Here is a 6,007-nt window from a genome sequence, read left to right as displayed (position 1 = left end):
GTTTGCAGAAACTATTCTGGGATGGAAAGTCAAAAACACTAGGGCTTTGCCTTATTAATTGAAGCAAGGGTTGGCATTTTTAACATGAATTAGGATTAGAATACAAAATGCTTGCCTTAGAACTTTTTTAAGCAAGAGAGAAAATAAAATGTCATGAAGTGTAATAACGCAAGAAATAATAGGTATTAGATGCAAGATTAGAGGTATGAAAGAAACCCACGACAGTAGTAATCCTTGGTTACAACGTAATGTGACAGAAAGAGCTCAGCAGAAGGTGATGGGTATTGGTGGGGGAAAAAAGCAATTCTTCAGTGAATAGCAATTACTTGCTCTTGCTAAAAACCTGTATATATTTTAAATACAGACATTCTGACTCAATACCAGTAGTATTATTATGAAATTGTGCCAAGGTATTAAGATGAGAGAATTGTATTTTACTTTGTACAATTGGTGCAGTTTTTAGTTTAGCTGTGGCTTCTCTAGGAAGAAGGCCCACATTCTAATGGGAAATGTATTTATGTATTTATTTAATCATCGAGTTTGCTTGTTTTTTGTATTTATTTATTTTTATTTTTTACCTAATAACTGACCACTTAGTAACTTCTTCACTTATATGACATTAACAACCTTCGTATTAGATGATCTAATCAGTCTGGCAGTTAACTATTTAATAGAATACACACAAGCCATTGCTTGCCATTGTCTAGATTTAGGTCCCTAACTTGTCTTTAAAACTCCTTTCTAATCATGTAAAGCCTGTAGATTCTTGTTTCGTAAAGCTGAATGTTATTTAATATCTTACTGTTTTTATGTTCAATAACAATCACCACATAGAATGCTTTTCCAATGATCTCTGAGTAATGAAACCCACAAACCAGTGAAAATGATTCTACATTTTTAAGATGTTATCAACATGTTTAGAGTTAGTTACGTGTTTCCAGTCTCATCTCCTTCATTTAAGGATATTTGACAGAAAATGGATCGTATAGCTTACTGTATGCAGACTTGAATCCCTGGTGCTTGGTACAGCTGTGTATCATTTGCATGCAGTTAGGTTCAAAGGTCTATTGCTGTGAAGATTTATTAAACAAGGCACTGTATTGGGTCACTTTGAAACCTATCCCTGGCTGATTTGAAAGATGCCTTTTTACAAGTAGTGCTGTGTGACACAGTGTAAAGGTGGATTTTGCTGTTTTAATATCATAATAATGAAACCCTTTCTTGATACAGCGCCCATATGAAACAGAAATTACATTTAGGCTTCAGTGAAACACTATAGCTTTGGTTGTCAGTGGGTGGTCACAGAAAGGTTTAAGGGGGTCATAAATTGCCCAAGTGACAAGAAGACCTACTACTGTATATGCACTGACTTCAAAGCAATGAAGCTGGCATTGCTTTTTGTAAGATTTGGGCTACTAGAAAGTGTCTTTGTGCACTGCTTCTTCTTCATATAAAAGATTTAGTTGTGCTTTATGATTTATATAAAAAAATAGCTTTTTTCAATTACAACAGACCAAAGTCACTTTATATGGAGTGGGGGTCCTAATATAAAAGGGTCTGAGAACCTATGCATGACAGGGTCACTTAATATTGTTTCCCATCATTGTGTGCTGACTCCTGCCAAATCCCATAGCGACATTACAAAGGGACATCCTGACGACTTTAGTATCATGCGAATGACAGTCAGTTCATGACATTACAACAAGAACCCTCCATCCTCCCTAGTTGAGGGAGATTACTGGCAGAACAAACCTAGCTTGCAATTTGTACCTAATGCTGTATTCCCCTCAGACTTAATACCTACAAGAGCATTCATGATGGGTTTCTCAATTTACAAACCCAATACTAATCTTATTGCTTCTGCTGTCTGCAGAACATAACAGGATTACTGCCTGAGCTGCAGTCTCATACAGTTTTATTTTTCCTTCTAATTCTAAACAGCAGTTATGGGAAACAACAAATACTGGCTATGTGGAAGGATCAGTGAACCCTGTTATGGATACTGAGTATTTGCAACAAAATGAAAATAAATATGGAAAATCATTGCTGTGAAAAAGCAAAATACATGTCTGCAACCCAGATAATAAATACTGGAACGATTTCTGCAAATCCTTTAATGTATAACATATAATCAGAATCCCTTACCAAGGAAAGTGAGAGTTTCGAAATAATCTAAATGTGTTCAATAAAGAAAGTGAGAATACTACTACTAATAATAATAATAAAAATGTTTATGGAGCACCTTTCATAGTGGACCACCATCAAAAAGCACTTTACAAGATACAAGACTAGAGTGTGTAAACAATGCATCAGTTGCAGAGTCACTTACAACAATGTCTCACCTCAAAGACGGAGAACAAGGAGTTTAAATAACTTGCTCAGAGTCACACAGTGAGTCAGTGGCTGCGCTGGGATTTGAAGTGGGGACCTTTTGGTTACAAGCCTGTTTCTTTAACCACTGGACCACACAGCCTCTTAAATAAAGGGTGTACAGCTCAGTTTGGACCGTATTTTCTGATGGAGGCAAACTGTTTCACGTGTTCATCTCGCAGTGATTTTGTAGGCATTTGTAGACAGGCTTTGTATATGTATTGTCTGATAATACCAAAAAAATATCTGTATATATTTCCTAACGTAATCTTGATTTTTGTTTTACTATTTCTATTCAGATATCCTGGGTCTAAATTGGCTTGGGAATAAAGCTGAACAGATCACGGCACATCAGATACGCTTGTGAAAATGGGGGTGTCACAGCATCAGCCGTTTGTTTCCAAATTAAAGCTTTCTCATATGCCAATGCTGTTCAAAGCACCCATTCCATCTGAAACATATGGAATATATCAGCTTTGTTGTAGAAGGGAACATTTATCGGGATACAAACAGCAGTTGTGATGTTCACCAGTAGTTTTACAGTTTTCAGCAAGAATATATTGTCTTGCTTTATACGTGGAGCCAATACAGATTCTATACAATTATGTGGAATTTTATATATGTAAATAAGGAATCACACAACTTATTTGACCTCCATAATGACAACTTCACTGGTTGCTATGCAATTGGTAAAGGATAAACGTGAAGTTGTATTTTATCTTAAATAGTAATTGTTTAAATGTTTAAATACAATAGAATTAAAATAGATGTACTGTACCTGATCTCACTTCACAAATTTAATTGCCTGCGGCTCATACATTTTGCAACCCTTACTGAGTAAGTCTACTTCAATTCTTTCTCTCTCCAGCAGCAATAATTTATTCATCACGAAAGAGGCACCAAACATCAAAGAAACTTTCTCAGAAATGTATCTTCTCTACAGAAAAGTAAACAAAACAACTAAAATAGGCACACAGATGTTACAAGGAAGCACATCCTAATGTATCACAAATGTATACACATAAACATCTCCCCTTCTAAAAGTTGATTTACATGCACCACTTGAGCATGATATATGCTAGCAGAGTGATATGAAAGGATAGGGAGAATCAAGTGTTCTGACAAATGTCTTAAAAACTACCAGAGCATTGCATCTGATATGATGAAAGGTTATTGTTTCCATGCAATCCCTTTTAATTAAAGACCAATTGATTGGTTGGACCGCTGTAAACCCACAAAAAATATATGCTGCTGCTTGCAATACAAAATACAACTGCAAAGGATTTGACTACAGGTGGAGGCTGGGCATGAAATGCAGACCTTGTGATTCCCAAGCAAGCATTGTAGTAATAGTCTTCTTTTACTGTTTTAATTAAATTCTGGATATCACCATCATCAGTATTTTGGTCGCCTCTGAAAACATCAGACACCTGTTAACTTTAAAGTCTAGTAGAGAGCGTTGCCACCTTGGAATGACAATAAAAATCATAGGAAGACACAAATTGCCAGGCAGCAGTGTGACCCTGCTGGCAAAATTGTGGTATTCTAAATTAGGCAATTCAGAGGTAACTTGCGTACTGCTAGCAATTATTACCTCATGGAAAATAGCTCTTAAACCTTTAAGGGCTACAATCAAGCTAAATATATTTGAGGGTAAGGATAATTCCAATGCTGCTGGATAGAGACATGATGAATTAATAGGCCAGGTCCAGCGCTTACTTGCAGCATTTTGTAATATTCTAATACATGTGACAGAAATTTTCACCTTTAAGGAACTTGTCTATTTCCACATTTTCATGTAATTTTTTTCAGATGTTTAATGTGTGCTCCATTGTTAACAACTTCAGTGTTTAGGGCTCCCTAATGGCACATCCAGTAAAGGTGCAGGTTCGAATCCATGCTATGTCATTGCTGACCATGACCAGGTGTTCCTAAGAGATGACGCACAATTGGCAGAGCGCCACATGGGTAGGGAGAGATTAGGTGGGCAGGGCAATCCACGGTTCATTGGGCAACAACGCCCCCTGTAGCTGATAGGGTGCATGCGGATCTGCAGTGGAGCCATTCAGATCTGTGTTGTCCTCCAGCACTACAGGTCTGGTGGCTTCGCTGTGGATCTGCAGTGCGGAAAATGACAAATTGGCAGGAGCACGTTTCGGAGGACGCGTGTTTCAGCCTCCATTTCCAGAGGTGCCAGGGGGTTGCAGCGGTGAACTGGGGATAAAAAATAATAAATGGCCATTCCAAATAGGGGAGAAAACCGTGGTAAAAACCATTGGCTATAACTAAATTAAAAATAAAAACCAACTTCAGTGTTTAGAATGTTGTTTAACATTATGAAATGTGATGAATATTCAAAGATTATATTATTCAAAGATGGCAGTAACATTAATTTTCATTTCTACATATATACCCAATTGTAGTTTAATTGAAAGTGACGCGACTTACATTGTAACTACAATTTAATTTTGGCTGTCACTTGTAGTCAAAATATACCTTTGTCCTTTATGAACAGATTGATTAAACAGTTCAGTATATATTTCTATCAATAAGCAGAATCTGATTAAAATTTGGCAAGGATATTTTCACCTGAACTGAGATCAGTGAGGTGGAAATGACCTTGACACATGCATACCTGGGGCTTCTACTGCTTTGGGAATTAACTGTAACATACAGCGCAGTCCATAAATAGTGCAACACATTACAACTTTATATTATATTGTTTTCCGTGTTTATTTTTAAGAGGCACACAAAATATTGTTTTAAATCACCTTTTTAAAAGACTCTCTTCTTTACTAAAACATCATGAAAACCTGTTGATTGACAACCAAGTCAGTTCAAAATAAATGTTACTCTTAAAAAGTAGTGCTTTATTTTTACAGTATTTTGTTTGCTCCTAAAAAATAAAGCCATGAAAATGAAGAACCCAAATGATATATACTTTCTTTTTTAAACTACTGTAGTTACATTCAGCCAAAAGCTTCTCATCATAGCTCTGACAGCACAATTCCTCTGGGCCTAAACAACCCTGCTATTACTCAAGTCTCTTCAGGTGAGTTGGAAACTAGTTGGAATCTAGTTTGAGATAAACAAACTAATTCGCGAGACTGCTTGAAACCCAGGTTTCCAGAGAGAGGCAAGTACAGGGGTGGTCAAAGTTGGCCCTTCATCTCCTTGTTCCAGCCCTACTCTACATCCTCCGCCCGGACCCTAAAGTAGTTAATTATACCTGTTAAACACGCGGTAGAACGGCCCCCCAAGACCATGACTGGACACCCCTGGGCTGGTGGATCTGCAAGCTGTGCTACCAATTCTCACTTTCAACTAATTCTCAACAACAAAAAGGTGTTTCATTATATAAATATGGTTGAATTGATACAAAGAAAATGTGCCTACGGTAACTGTGATTTGGGTATGGGTGAAATGAGCTAGGCGTGAAGAATATCCAAACCTATATTTGCCCCTTTGCCAAGTGAGGATCAATCAAGACTCCCTGAAGCAATAAACATATCATGCTATTCTATCTGTTGTCAATTGAAAACTGCCCGCTTTTTGGAACCTTTTTGCAATCTTAATTTTTCTTAACTTGGCAGAGTTGGATTGAAAGAAATGGACAGGTGCCAGACACTGTATTGCA

The sequence above is a fragment of the Polyodon spathula genome, chromosome 20 (genome assembly GCF_017654505.1).
Source record: "Polyodon spathula isolate WHYD16114869_AA chromosome 20, ASM1765450v1, whole genome shotgun sequence".
NCBI classification, from domain to species: domain Eukaryota; kingdom Metazoa; phylum Chordata; class Actinopteri; order Acipenseriformes; family Polyodontidae; genus Polyodon; species Polyodon spathula.
The sequence above is the reverse complement of the archived record's forward strand: the minus strand, read 5'-3'. Positions refer to the sequence as shown.